The 16,100-nt window shown below is 40.0% G+C and overlaps 1 protein-coding gene across 2 annotated transcripts in view; it reads right to left on the bottom strand.

The window, feature by feature from the left end:
• LOC5572754 (serine/threonine-protein kinase tricorner) overlaps nt 1–16,100 on the bottom strand; it is a 65,997-nt gene that overhangs the window by 40,809 nt on the left and 9,088 nt on the right. Inside the window, exon 2 of one of the 2 annotated variants that reach the window (XM_001660518.2) lies at nt 2,637–3,064. The gene's annotated coding sequence lies outside the window, so the exon portion shown is untranslated. Of the gene's footprint in view, nt 1–2,636; nt 3,129–16,100 lie in introns of both variants that reach the window. The other variant, XM_021841925.1, reaches the window with a different exon arrangement.

Below are 16,100 nucleotides of genomic sequence, written 5' to 3' on the forward strand. Positions count from 1 at the left end.
TCTCTTCAGATCAGGATTCTCTTCAGAATCCTCTTGGGATTCTTTCAGAGTCCTTTTATGATTTTCTTCTGTGTCCTTTTATGATTCTCTTCTGAATTCCCTCAGGATTCTCTTTTGAATTATCTCAGGATTCACTACTGAACTCTCTCAGGATTATTTTCAGAATCATCTCAGAATGTTTTCCCGACTACTTTCATGATTCTCTTTAGAATCTTTTCAGATTTGTTTTCACAATCTCCTCTCAGAATTCTCTATAGAATCATCGCAATTTTTTTTTCAGAATCTTTATAGAGTTTAATGTCTAGATATTAGATCCACTGCACGATTCAATTCAACAGGACTAAAAACTCGACACTGGTGTCTAATGTAATCCAGTGCTTTATATATTTATTCATGTTAGATCTGGCTACACTAATAAAGCTCAATTAAATCTGGATAAGCATTAGAGAAGAGCCCTAGAGGTCTTGAGCCTTGTTTAGAAACGTTGCTGCTGAGCCCTTTTTAACCCGGTCATGCAAACTAACACTACTATCAGGAAGATTAGTGTTAGTTCTTTCTGATACTGATATATTGATCAGGATTTTCTTCCGAAGCTTCTCAGAATTCTCTGCACAAGCTTCTCAGAATTATCTTCCAAATCCTCTCAGGAATCTCTTCTGAAACCTCTCAAGATTCTGTTTTGAACCCTCTCTGAACTCTCTCGTGGTTCTCTTCAGAATCTTCTCGGGATTCTCTTAAGAGGCCTCTCAGGATTCTCTTTAGAAGCTTCTCAAGATTCTCTGCAGAAACTTTTGAATTCTTCTGAATGTTATCTGGATTCTCTTCAAGATCCTCTCAAGATTCTCGTTGGGATCCTTTTCAGAATCCTCTAGGGATTCTCTTCAGAACGCTTATGAGATTCTCATAAGAATCCTGTCGAGACTCTCTTAGAATCCTGTCGGAACTCTCTTCAGAACGTTCAACGCTCCGTCATCGTAATCATCGTCATCATCGAAACTCAAAAGCAGTTTTTCTGTTCAAAAGCAAAAATTATTCGATGAAATGTGTTCACTGTGTTTCGGTTGGAGAATAGAATACAGTGAACACATTTTCCTGTATTTTTTTATTTTAAACCAAAAAACTGCTTTTGAAAATACCGACATCAATGACGGATCCTGCTCTCTTAACAATGGTAGCTCAATAACAGTTTATTCAGCTAAAAAGAGGCTTGAGGTTGCATTTATTGAAGCATTTATTAAAATATATTGTGTGGCAAGCGCAAATATATGGTGTTATAGGAAATCGATACAATTTTCAAATCCGAAATATTCTCTACCGAGGTTTGAATATCCACGACCCTTAGGCCGATGACATGGTAACGCAATGCGTCAAGCAGTGCGTGACGCGTTTTTGGAAGATTTCCAGATAGGCGTGAATCCTGAAATGACATAAATGTAAAATTTTCAGCATGGATTAGACAGATATATTACCAAGCTTTCATTTGAGACTAATTTTGTTCATATCGATCTATTCTTACGAACGCACCAATCATTTATGTCAGGGCAGGCCTGCCTTTAAAGGATACTGGTAGCACTGGCTTTTGTATCGTCAAGGTTATCAACTGAAAGAACAACAGGGCAGTCTAGTTGAGCTGTCACGTCCTGTCCTAGGCCAGAACTGTTCAGACGCAAACGCGTCGCGTTGAGCTTCGCTTCACGCATCGCGTTACCATGCCGTCGGCCTTAGAATGGTATTGTCCAATAGCTGCACGTTTGCGCCACGTCTATTTGGACACTTTGAGGTCTTGTAACTCCTGGATAGATCCAGGAATACCTACTGGAATATCTCTAAGGAAATTGATCTCTTTCAGCAAATTGAAAGTAATCTCCTATGTTTTGACAGAAATACAAGAAAAAAAATGTGTGATGCCCTGTAAATTCCACCGGATAATTCTCTTAGAATTCTAGCGAAAAAAATGTCAGGAATTTGAAATTATAAAATTATCGAAGTTTTGCAATAAACTCCTTGCGTGATTGCGATAAACAAGTGAGATTTATTGATACATTCGCTGAGTAAAATCGCACAGCGCGAGCCCAACCGAATATTTTCCAGAAACAGCCTTCATCGCTGTCAATTGGCCACTAACGACAGCCTCCGCACAACTGACCTTTCCTGCATTCGTCTGTGACACGGGGCAATTAAAGGCGACAATTTGCGCCTGCTCAATTCGACGATCTTACGACGCGCGCAAATTCATTAACAGTTCCAACGGACGACGGCGCACTTTTTGTTGGAATCTCTCGTCGTCCGATGATGACGCTAATAGCCAAACCCCGATAAGCCACCGACTGACTGACTGACTGAATTGTTTACTTTACGAGGTGTCTATCAATCTCATTGGCTTCTGATCTGAAGCTCGATTGATTGTAGTTGCTCATAGAACATCACTGTTCGAGACTGGAGAAGTTTGACCTTTAGGTTTAGCAAGAAAGTTAAGTTGTAAGCACTATTGCTTTATGAATCCGAGTCAGAGCTCAGAGAGTTTGCTTATTACCCAAGAAACAGACCGACCCCGGATATCTCTTCGTGTCGTAAAGGTAAATAACACAGCAGGAAAGGAGAACAAAGATTTCGCTTTTTCTTTCCCCCATATTTACCTTTGTGTGTGGATTTTTCTATGTGTGTTCCACAGTTTGTTGTTTGCTCTCTGGATGTTTTCTCCTTCTGCTTTCGGGTGCTGACGACGATGGTGATCTATTTGGGGGCTCCACGATAGAATTACTGCCACCACCGTCTAGGAGCAAACTGGTACAACAATGATTTCACCAGTGACCGAAATCGATTCTGTGTCCCCTTTTCAGTCCCCTCCGGTCAGTAGTTCCCGTTCACTGAAGGGACGATAGATTCATTCGAACTTTGCGCCTCTTCTGCTGATGGTCAATTGATCGACGTGTGCTATATTTCATATCTTTCCGGAAACCACTTCTGTTCACGCACTTTTTTCGCGTTCACTCACGAAACGGAACGCAGGAACGGAATCCGTCCACCACCCACTTTCCACTGCTCGACGAATGCGAGATTTTTCCTTCCGATATGACGATTATTGCACAATACACTTGGTACTTTCTTCTAGATACTCGCACGGTGTGCTGAAACGTAGATATTATCGAACTTGCATGAACCTCCGATCTTTTTTACAAAAAGTTAGACTTTTGTGGCATATTCAAAAATCTTCAATCGGGAAAAAAATGAAAAAAGTCAGATGTATGGACATCAACAACGGACCTACAATATTTTTTTGGAGAGCGTTTTGTATTTTTCGCTTTGGGGATATATAAAGAAATAATCAGGGCTGGTAGTATGATTGTATTAGAAATAATAACTTTAATGACCTCTTGCTTAAAAAAAATAAAAATTAATGAATGAATTGTGAATCCTAAAAGAAACCTATCAGGTAGCACGAGATGAGAGTTTGATTCCTAAGTTGAACACACATTTTTCTAAGTACAATCCTTACGCCCTTTTTTGGAATTTCTTATGACATTACGACAAATATAGCAGCTCGATTTGCTTTAGCTTTTTTAACGTATTATTCCGATGATTTCTTCAAGAATTTGTTTCGAGATTTGACCTTGACCTTGAGATTTGAACGTGAACTTTCTAAATAATTCTTCCAAGAATTGGTTTACATGCCATCATTAATTCAATCTGGATTTTTTTAAGGACAACCACATCAGGAATCATCCATCCAAAAATTATTCCATTGATTTCTGTAGGACTTCCTCCAGCATTCCCGTTTGAAGCATCGTCAAGAATTCAAAATTTCTTCAGGAAGTCGAGGCGAACCAACCAAGGACTGAAAGTCTCGTTAATAAAGACAATAATAATAATATTAATAATAACTTCAGGAATTCCTCCTTTTTTTTGAAAAATTTCTCAATGAAATCATTAAATATTTTTTCAAGTTATTCATCCGGCGAAATTTCAAGGAAATTTTTCAGATTGTTTTGGAGAAATTTAAAAAAAATATGCGGCGTTGAATTTCGTCAGACAATCCTGGAGTAACCTAAGATGAAACATGTGTGAATTCTAAGTACGCCTTGTTGAATTCCTACCAGAATCTCTTAAGGTCTGCATCGAAGCCAAATTTTGAATATTCAAGAACACAAAGCTAGAGAACCTGACAACCATTCGTACTGAAAATTTGATCGATTGGTCACCTCCAGCGAGTGACCAATGAGTTAAATTTTCAGCACAAATGGCTGTCTGGTTCTCTAGAATTATGCTTTAGAAAATTCGTGGCTTTGCTTAGATGCATCTTTACCAGAAAGACCTCCTAAATTTTTGATGAAATTCTTCCTAAAATATTAAAAAATAGAATCTCTAATAATGTCCTACAAGAAATTTTGAAGGAATTGCTTGGATAAATTCGGACAGAATTCCTGAACTTTGGATAAAGTTTTGAATAATCCATAGAGATTGGGTAATTTTATTTGAAAAATGATTAGAGAAATGTTTGAACCACAGCAACAATATTTTGATGATAGACAATCCAAGAGAAATTTCTGTAGGAACCTAATGAGGAATCCTAGAATTAAATTTATCGAGATCTTCTTTATAAAAGATATCATCGAATAATGCCTGACGGATTCTTGGAGCAGGTCTTAAGAGTAATTGTGGATGAATATTTGTAAAACTCGTTCTGGAAATGCCTGGAAAGGAATTCGTGGAAAATGTCGAAAAGGTTTTTTTTTTTCCAAAAACTCTGGAATAAACTTTTGTGGATGCTTTGGAGTGCTCTAAGATTTTTAGACCAAATTCTGAGGAAATTTGTGTAACCATCCATCGAAAAAAAACATTCAAGAAGAAATTACTAGAATTCCTAAAGCATTCCTCGAGATCTGTGAAAAATTTAATTAAGAACTTGTGGACTAGCTGCCTAATAGGTTTTGTAGGTTTCTCTGTAACCTCTAGGATTTTGCGCCAGGATTCTGGCAAGTAGATGACAGTGAATTTTTTTATTAAGATATAGCTTTTTTAACGTATTACTCCGATGATTTAGAGACCATAAGCAAAACTGTAGTTTTGCATTAAAATGGTGATCAAGACTTTAAAATAAATTGCTGGCCTGAGAAATGTAAAGCTGTTGTGTTTTTTTTAACTTATCAACTGCTCATGTACGACACCCAACTGGAACTGCACTTGCCTCTACCAATTTGGCAATCTTAAGTACTGATTACTTGTCTAAACATTTTTTATGCTGATTAATTTAAAATCGTTATAAGGACTGATTGTGTCAACTAGTGTTTTGATAGCGACGCAGCCGAAAATTTTTTTGATTGAAGAAATGTTTTGTCACAAAAACGACATATTCTACCATTTAATACTGTTTCAAAATAATTTCCCTGAGTGTAGCCGAAATTCCCTGAGAGTTCCAGGTTTTTTCCAGGTTGGATAAAATTCCCTGAGAATTCCAGGTTTTTCCAGGTAGTAGACACCCTGAATGTACGCACCCTAACATAAATCGTATGTAAAAAACAAGAGTATAAGACTTCCAAAATAACACACTACATATGTAACTTTATTCATGATTTTTTATAGTAAAAGCAAATATATCCGCTCGTGAAAATCATAATCTCCGCAGATAACGATAACATGCTTGCCCAAATCACGCACATTGCAATTTCGCATTGCAAATTTCGTTCTTCGATACATCTTATATGGAACTCCAAAGTGCAAAATTACAAAATTACATTACATTACATATAACATCGACTTGGAGAGTTGGTTCAGTACAGCACGTCTAGTTTCTGAGATGTCAGTTATAGGATATACATTATTTAACGATTTCAGTCAGCTTGAATGCAAGTTTACCAGCTTGTATAGAGATTAATTTACATAGTTTACCAAAGAATTTCTAACTGCATGTATTAAAAAATGCTTATTATGTAACTCATTTGAGTTCCGTAATGACTCCACGGTGCTCTCCTGACCGTTATTATCAAAAAAATCTCTATCAAATCTGTGCTCACCAGTCGTTTTCTATAGCTAAGCTGCATGTCTGGGCAAAATTTCAAAAAAAACGTAGGGCCCGTTTTGAAGTTACGCCCTTTTGATTGCATAAGCCCACGAATTCAAAGCAAATCTGAGATATTTTAACGGATTTTTTTTTGGCTGTGATTATCAGAAGAAATATACCATCAACATTTGGTTTGTGTTTGTAGTTATTTGTAACTTCTAGATGGAGTTTTGAATGAGAAGATCAATAAAATATGGAGTTACGTTCTTTTCGGAGGTGTAACTATAAGAGACACTTATTTTGAATATGTTAATTAGGCATTAAAATACCGTTAAGCATGTTCAAATATTTTCAATGACACATTACTCTTACATGCCGCAAAAGTCTTTCACAATTACTGATTTTTCATAGGCTCAAGTGCTAGAAGGCATTGCAGAGCCAATTTAATCATGTAACCAAATTAGTTTTTATACTGCAATATTCTGGATAGTTTGGTGAAGCAATGAACTGACGATTTTAATTATTTAACGTCAAAGAATACTTCGAACTTAAGTTGTCGGTTATGGGTAGCAAGGTATGGAATAAAATGAAATTAGGATGTGGAAAGCAGCAATACAAAATGGAAGAAAATAATGCAAAATGTAGAACATCCGTTATTATTTTGTTTCATATAATCAAAATTGTAGCACATACAGAGCTTAATTTCAAATGTTTGTCTTTGTCACCTATGAAAAAATTGTTTAGTAAAGTATGATTTATTTTTGTTTGTCTTCACTGATTACAGTGGGAGACAGAAATCCGTACAGGCTCAAAATCAGTACACTTCATACAAATAACACAGACAAACAGACACTCTCATCATTGTCCATCGACCACATTTTTAACAGTTGATCCAAATATATTGTAGGTGGTCAATCCATCACCTGCAGCACTCACATCGTTTTTGTTCGCGATTGACGTTTACACACTACCGCCATCTGGTGGTCCATCGGCCAAACAGGACCATTTTAGTATTGAGCGTACATGTTTTCTCGACTACATTTTCAATCGCGATTTGTTCTAAATGTTACGTCTGGTTGCCTGTGCAAATAATAAGCGTTTGGTATGAAGTAGACGGATAAAGATTAATTTCTTAGGTGTACGGATTCCGATCCCACACGGAATAGCAGCGGGTAAGTCTTAACTTCAAAGGCACAGTTTGCGATCGAAAAAAATGAATGATTCCAACCCTGTTATGGTAGATAAATTAACAGGTATCAACATGGCCACAAAACAATTAAAGATTTTCCGATAACAAAACTGGAAGCTAAGTCTTTTTAAAATTATATCCCTCTGAATTTCATTACCCCGAACACCATGAACCTGAAGAGTATGGCATTAAAACCAATTGCAGTCAGCGAAGCCAGTGAAACTCACGCCTACCGCTGCTGTAGGCAAAGAGCCTTGAAAATTTCAAAACACCTGTTGCTAAGGGCAACCCAAAATTACAGTAGAAAAATGTTCTATTTCCCGCTGCATATCCCGCATTTAGAGCCTTCAATGACTCTCATGATTTAGAAAATTCATTCCCCCAACATAGGCTACTTGATGGGCATGCCACGTGATTTTCGCGAATTTCAAGCCTACTACTATTACCATTCCCAGCACTGATTATAATAGTTTCACTTCAAAAAGGGCGTAACTCACAATTTCAACGATCTTCTCATTCAAAACTCCGTTTAGAGGTTACAAATAACTAAAAACACCTACTTTGAATCAAATAAACCATAAACTATTGCTTCTGAAAATAACGGTGAATGAAAATCCTTTTGAATATCTCAGATTTGCTTTGAATTTGTGCACTTATACAATCAAAAAAGCGTAACTTTAAAACGGGTCCTACGATTTTTTTTAAATTTTGCCCAGACATGCAGGTTAGCTATAGAAAACGACTGGTGAGCATCAATTTGATGGAGATTTTTTTCTGATAATAACGGTGAGGGGAACACCGTGGACTCATTACACAACTATTTCCACAAATTTGAAAATTTTGCGAAGTTTAATACGCAAACCATTTTTTGCTAAGAATGCCTTCAAAATTATGCATTGGATAAGGCTTATGACTGGATACCGGAAAATTCTTGATCAGGTGAAACTCTCGTTGTATCCAAGGAGAGAACTTTTTGTCAGTCTTACTGCCCTCTTATGCCAAAAAAAATACATGAAAACCAGAACCATTTTCCCATTATCCTTCAAAGAGATTGCTAAGATTCTTGTCATGAGCAGAACAAGTATCTGTCCATAAATACCTAGAAAACCTCAGATTTATTAATCTGTCAAAAATTAAGACATAATTTCATTAGGAATTCCTCAAAAAATTCTCTGGGAATGGATGGAAAAATTCGCTGTTATTCTGCAGGTTCCATACAAAATCTCACCAGAGACCTAACAGGAATGTCAGGCAGTAGTGCACCCTCAGGAAACATCTTTCAGTTTCGCCCATAGTGCTTTAAGTTCAAACATAAAGGTATTCTTATGTTTGAAATACATATTGTTTGTTGCAATTTCTCATCGTAATAGGCTGTTTTTCATCGCGCCAACCTGTCATTGTGAGCTCCCACATTGAGGGAAGTTATGGATGCCATCAACCAGCTCAAGAACGACAAGGCAGCTGGTAAGGATGGTATTGGAGCTGAACCCATCAAAATGGGACCGGAGAGGTTGGCCGCCGGTCTGCACCGACTGATTGTCAGAATCTGGGAAACGGAACAACTGCCGGAGGAGTGAAAGAAAGAAGTCATATGCTCCATTTACAAGAAGGGCAACAAACTGGAATGTGAAAACCTGGGAGGGAGGCACCGATACTACACACGAAATTGCATACAATTGTTTTCCAAATTGCAAGATAACTCCAGTTTGCCAACGGCAATCAAGGCAGGCTTATTGAAAATCGCTAGTTTTCATTTGTTATGTACCTTCGATTTTTCTGGAAAAACATTGAAAAAGGGCCACAGTTTTCTATGCGTTTAATTTTCAGTTTTAATGAAAACAGTAAAAAGAGCCTCATTCCAATACGTTACATTCAATAAGAATAAACGGTGCTCTCGTGACGCTACTTTTGAATGTACATGAATTGATTCTAATTCGATTTTCGCTACTTTTGATAAAATGCAAAAATATGCTTATGCTAATTACGCGCTTTTATCATGTTTGTCCATTCAAGCATAATTCTTCAATTCGACGTATCTGCAAAAATAAACAAATCGAGATTTGCTTTGCGTGGGCTTGACAAACGTATAATCTACGTACTGAGTCTATAAAAGTATTCCTACAACATTTTTTTTTTATTTTAAAAAATAAATTTAAATTATGCCCTATATGTACTTAACTCAGTGTTTTTAATTTGGCTACATACACCCATCATTTGCAAAGCGACTCAACTGTCAACATTTTTCATGCTAGCACATACACCGTACATATGATCATAGTAAAGCGACCTATATGCAGAATCAAAACATAAAATTATAAACACCAGATACGTCATACTGTTTCCGAATAAAGTAAACAAGTTGGAAATCGAGAGATTCGGATTTATGTGGAACATCATCAGTATTCGGTTTTAGCCAATATTTCTCACCAAATTTCTCACAAGAACTGTTCTCCTTCTACTTTTGTAACTCACGGCTCCGTCCGGTGCTCCTGTTGGTCGAGTTGAAATTGGAAACATTCGGAAACCAATATTCGTTGTCGTTGAAAGTTGAAACTGACGAATTGACTAACTTTATTAAGTTTCATGGGAATTTTCAAACCGGTGTATGTGCAACTTCAAAACAATACTGGTGTATATGACGTGACGCATGTAAAACGAACTGTCAAACCGACGCATCAAGCAAGGTGTATGTATCAATCAAGGTATGGTATCGACAAACCATCCATGGTGTATGTGAGCAGCACAAAGCAAAAGGGCCCATTCACAAATTTCATAACGCTGAAGGGGGTGGGTGGGTGTCCTCGTTATGTTACGGCTCATACAAAATTTGGATAATATTCATACAAAACGTGTTACGAGGGGGTGGATGGGTGTCGAAAATGGCCATTTTTGGCGTTATGAAATTTGTGAACAAACCCAAAGAATTTATTCGATAATTGAACTAGTTTTTCAATCTAATTCAAAACAAATCAGTATTGTTTAATAGTGGTTAGAAACAGTGTGCTTTATTTCAACTTCTAGTAGACACAGCAATAGAAAAAATGCAAAACGTCCAAAACAGGATTGAAAAAGCTTTACAATATTTTGCATCGCATTTTTCTCGAAACCATCCGAATGTTAGATACGTCGATTTGAAAAATTATGCTTGATTTAGTTAACATCCACACAGATAACACTGAATCAACAATTTCACGCCACAATTGTGAACCGGGCCGCATCTCTCCATCCTCGATTCTGCCCCACGCTCGCCAAATCGATACGCACTTGATCCGCCCACCGAGCCCGCTGCGCTCCACGCCTTCTTGTACCAACCGGATCCGAAGCGAACATCATCTTTGCAGGGTTGCTGTCCGGCATTCTTGCAACATGCCCTGACCATCGCATCCGTCCAGCTTTGGCCACCTTCTGGATACTGGGTTCGCCGTAGAGTTGGGCGAGATCGTGGTTCATCCTTCGCCGCCACACACCGTTCTCCTGCACACCGCCGAAGATCGTCCTAAGCACCCGACGTACGAAGACTCCAAGTGCTTGCAGGTCCTGCTCGAGCATCGTCCACGTTTCATGCCCGTAGAGGACAACCGGCCTTATGAGCGTTTTGTACATGGTACATTTGGTGCGGGCGTGAAACTTTTTTGACCGCAGCTTCTTCTGGAGGCCATAGTAGGCACGACTTCCACTGATGATGCGCCTCCGTATTTCACGGCTAACGTTATTGTCAGCCGTCAGCAAGGATCCAAGGTAGACGAACTCGTCGACCACCTCGAACGTATCCCCGTCTATCGTAACACTGCTACCTGGACAAGCCCTGTCGCGCTCGGCCCCACCAGCTAGCATGTACTTTGTCTTGGCCGCATTCACCACCAGTCCAACTTTTGCTGCCTCGCGTTTCAGGCCACCTTTTCAAATGTTCGGCCGACGATGTCCATATCATTCGCGAAGCAAACAAATTGAGTGGATCTCATAAAAATCGTACCCCGGCTCTCCGCATAACACCTTCTAGCGCAATATTGAACAACAGGCACGAAGTTCCATCACCTTGTCGTAGTCCCCGGTGGGATCCAAACGAACTGGAGTGTTCGCCTGAAACCTTCACACAATTTTGCACACCTTCCATCGTCGCTCTTATCAGTCTCATGAGCTTCCCGGGAAAGCTGTTCTCGTCAATTTCCATAGCTTTACGCGGTCAATACTATCGCACGCTATGTCTGAACCAGACGATTATAAAAATCAACTGTACATCGGGGTTTTTCTCGCAAAAGTTTAGCATTTGGGTTATATTTTCATAATCGGAAAGTTTCAAAATATTTCATCAGTGAAATTTTTATTTTTTCCACTTTTTAGCTGTTTTTCATACTAAAACCCATGAAAACCCCGTTTTTCGACCCATTTCAGCTCATACAAAATGCATGAAAAAAATTTCACCGATAGAATATTTTAAAACCTTTCGATTATGAAAATGTAAACCAAATACTGGTCCCTAGCGAGAAAAAATCCGATGTACATTCGATTTTTATAATCGTCTGGTTCAGACATAGCGTGATCGTATGCCGCCTTGAAATCGATGAAAAGGTGATACGTTGGGACCTGGTATTCACGACATTTTTGGAGGATTTGCCGTACAGTAAAGATCTGGTCCGTAGTCGATCGGCCGTCAACGAAGCCGGCTTGATTACTTCCCACGAACTCATTTACTACAGGTGACAGACGACGGAAGATGATCTGGGATAATACTTTGTAGGCCGCATTTAGAATGGTCATCGCTAGAAAGTTCTCACAATCTAACTTGTCGCCTTTCTTGTAGATGGGGCATATTACCCCTTCCTTCCACTCCTCCGGTAGCTGTTCTGTTTCCCAGATTGTGCCTATCATTCGGTGCAGACAAATGGCCAGCCTCTCCGGACCCATCTTTATAAGTTCAGCTCCAATACCATCCTTACCAGCAGCTTTATTGTTCTTGAGCTGGTGAATTGCATCCTTAACCTCCCTCAAAGTGGGGGCTGGTTGGTTCCCATCTTCTGCAGTACTGACGAAGGCATTTCCTTCGTTGTCTCGTCCTTCATTGCCTGTGCTCTCAGCACCATTCAGGTGCTCGTCGAAGTGCTGCTTCCACCTTTCGATCACCTCACGCTCGTCCGTCAGAATGCTCCCATCCATATCCCTGCACTTCTCGGCTCGCGGCACGAAGCCGTTGCGGAATGCGTTGAGCTTCTGATAGAACTTACGCGTTTCTTGAAACCGGCACAGCTGTTCCATCTCCTCCAGGCGGCGTTTTTTCTCCCGAAAGAGGCGGGTTTGCTGTTGCCGTTTCCGTTTATAGCGCTCCACGTTCTGCCGGGTCCCTTGCTGCAGCATGACCGCCCGCGCTGCATTCTTCTCCACCAAAACCTCCTGGCACTCCTCGTCGAACAAATCGTTCCGTCGACTCCGTCCGACGTACCCGACGTTGCTCTCAGCTGCATCGTTGATGGCTGCTTTAACTGTTTTCCAGCAGTCCTCAAGAAGGGCTTCGTCCAGCTCACCCTCATCCGGTAATGCAGCCTCGAGGTGCTGCGCGTATGCCGCTGCGACATCCGGTTGCTTGAGCCGCTGTGCTGGAAGTAGGTGCTACGAATGGCCATATTCTTGGAGGCGGCAAAATCAATTAGTCGTAGGCCGTTTTCGTTCGTCAGCCGGTGGGCGCTGAACTTTCCAATCGTCGGTCTGAATTCCTCCTCCTGGCCAACCTGAGCGTTTAGATCTCCTATGATGATTTTGACGTCGTGGCTTGGGCAGCTGTCGTACTCGCGTTCGAGCTGCGCGTAAAAAGCGTCTTTATCATCATCAGTGCTTCCGGAGTGAGGGCTGTGCACGTTTATTATGCTGAAGTTGAAGAACCGGCCTTTGATTCTCAACTTGCACATTCTCTCATTGATCGGCCACCACCCGGTCACGCGCCTCTGCATATCACCCATCACTATAAAAGCTGTTCCCAGCTCATGTGTATTGCCGCAGGTAGATGGCATGGTAACCTCTAAACGTTCGCACCATTGATCCCTTCCAACACACTTCCTGCAACGCTACGATGCCGAATCTGCGGTCCTTCAGCACGTCGGCGAGTATGCGTGTGCTCCCCTAAGATAAAGATAGGACAACTGGGAATAAAATTGAATCCAGTTTGTGATCCAGTCGCTGATTGGTTGAATTTGATGTCTGCGAGTGTGTAGCTGCGTGTGAAAAGTTACCATCGGATGCGTTTGTTTTGGTTTTGCCCGTGTTGCCGGATAACTATATTGGGTCGTTATTTTTTTTGCGGTTATGCATAAAAGTTCGTAGCCGACTGATGTAAACCTAACAAAAAAGTGAAACGAAATCAGATCGGAATGAATAAAAATTTGAAACTGTATGTTGCAAAACTACAAGGAATAGTAACATTTCCATGAGAAGACGGCACAAGGCGAAATGACAGAACTTTTGCCTTTGATAGATATGCCTTTTTCTTCTTCTTTTTGGCATAACGTCCTCACTAGGACAGAGGTTACTTCTCAGCTTAGTGTTCACTGAACACTTCCACAGTTATTAATTATGAGCTTTCTGTGCCAAAGTTGCCATTTTCGCATTCGTATATCGTGTGGCAGATAAGATGATACTCTATGCTCAGGGAAGTCAAGAAAATTTCGTTTACGAAAAGATCCTGGACCTACCGTGAATCGAACCCAGAACCCTTCAGCATGGCTTTGTTTTGTAGCCGTGGACTTTAACCACTTGGCTAAGGAAGGCCCTATAAATATGTCTAAAGTAAACATATGGAAAATTGAATCGATTGAAATTATTCGAATTGAAAAACAAATTGAAAAAACAAATTTTAGTGTCCGCGGCTACACAGCAAAGCCATGTTGAAGGTGTCTGGGTTCGATTCCCGGTCGGTCCAGGATCTTTTCGCAAAGGAACCTTTCCCTGGGCATAAAGTATTAACGCACCTGCCACACGATATACGTACGCGAAAATTGCCACTTTTACAATAAAAGCTCTCAGTTAATAACTGTGGAAGTGATCATTGAACACTAAGCTGAGAAGAAGGCTCTGTCCCAGTGAGGATGTAATGCCAAGAAGAAGAATACACTATAATTCACATAATCAATACAATTAAAAAATAAATAATACTTAGGAATAATTTTTTGTGAAATAGTGTACCGTCTTCCATACAAATGGCAACACTGTTTTTACGTAACACGCAAGGGTGGAAAATTCACAACTGGGCTCATGGATGAAAAGAAGAACAACTAAAAGAAGCCAGGTGTCCGATCTTCACTGAAAAAAATCCACACGCTTGATCCGTGTGTTTAAAATTATGGATCGATTCATGAACGTCTATGTCGATTTGTTGTGATTTTCTTACAAACTTCGTGTGTATTACACATTAAATTCTTTAGTTTTGCTTCATGGACTGATTCATCAACCGACAACATGAATTCCATAGTTTTCCACATAAGTTCCTAAAGCTTTCCATTTCAAATTCGTGTGCGTCCACCTATGGGTGCTATGGATCATCACTCAACACGGATTCAGTGTGTTTAACTTATGATTATCTTGTGTCATGATCATCATGTTCAAGTTGGTCGATTTGAAATCGATGAGCTTGCTGTCGATTTCCGTGTTCCAAATTTTTAAATTATTAGTGATCAACCCATAGCGAACAAAATTGCGGATGGACCTCGTGTCGAATGACAGTCATCATCATGTTCCAAAGAGTAGAGGCAAATTCGGAAGCTGAAAGTGTTAGAGGAAAATTTGCGGATTCGTTTTTCTTTCTATTATTGAAGATGTCCGAGTGAATATGAGGAGTTCATTCTAATTCTCTATAAATGAAATGCATTACTTCCAGCGTTGGATATAATGTATGGTGTTAGAGAAAAATCGGATTCCACTAACAGATTTTCCTAGCTTTCAGCTTCGAATAAAATGATATATGCTAATCCCGGGCTTCCCAAATTATGGATTTGCGGCGCCCCGCTTGTTGCTGACTCACTTGTTAAAAAAAAACATTCAAGTGAGCTTGCGACAAGCAGAGGAGCCTCGAATCCATATTTTGGGGAGCAAGATTTCTTCTATCAAATTTCTTTTTTCAGTCTCATGACATTCATGTTCTATCACACATGACTATCTAAAGCCACTACATTTCGAATTCAATAAGCAAATCAGTTGGTTTTCATGATTTAATATTTAGACATTCATGTTTGTTTCTCATGACAACCTAATGTGGATACACATGTTATTATACCGTGAAGTCAATGACGAAATCCATATGGCTACCACACTCAAGTCATGTGGTTTTCCTCATTGCGCAAATCTATAAGTAAAACACACGACCTTGGCGTGTAGATTTTTCTCAGTGTATATCTTAGGTGCTCCCGATGAAGTTGAGAGATTTACAGTTCCACGTACCGAGCTTCCAATCGCTAGTCCCTTTACGTCACTGTGGTCTTCGCCGATTGTCCCGGTTCATATTCTCTCGTTGATTATTCGTTGCTTGATTTTTTTACGGCTGGCTTGCAGGGCCTGACACCAAACCCCTAGATTTCCGGAGAACCATTCCCCCTAAATGTTCGGAGGATCATAGTGCACAGTTTAGCTTAGAGTCCTTCTCTGGCACTCAGACGATGATTAACCGCCCTTGACATGGGGAACAGACGCTGTTGTGAGCCGTTCCTAACATGGAGTACAGACGCTCAAGGTTTGCAGAAGCAAAAGCAAAACCCCCCTTCCCTGTCCGTATACGACCAAAGTTCCCACCGGGGGTTGGTTACCCGATCTTCCCTAAGGTTACTCGTACCCCGGCCAGTACCGCGAGGAGGTAGGGAGAGGAGTTGCTGGGCAAGAGGCTAAGGACCGCACAGAGGGGTCTATTTTATTCCTTCAGGTACGCGAGGTACCAAT

The sequence above is a fragment of the Aedes aegypti genome, chromosome 2, assembly GCF_002204515.2.
Source record: "Aedes aegypti strain LVP_AGWG chromosome 2, AaegL5.0 Primary Assembly, whole genome shotgun sequence".
Classification (NCBI taxonomy): Eukaryota; Metazoa; Arthropoda; class Insecta; order Diptera; family Culicidae; genus Aedes; species Aedes aegypti.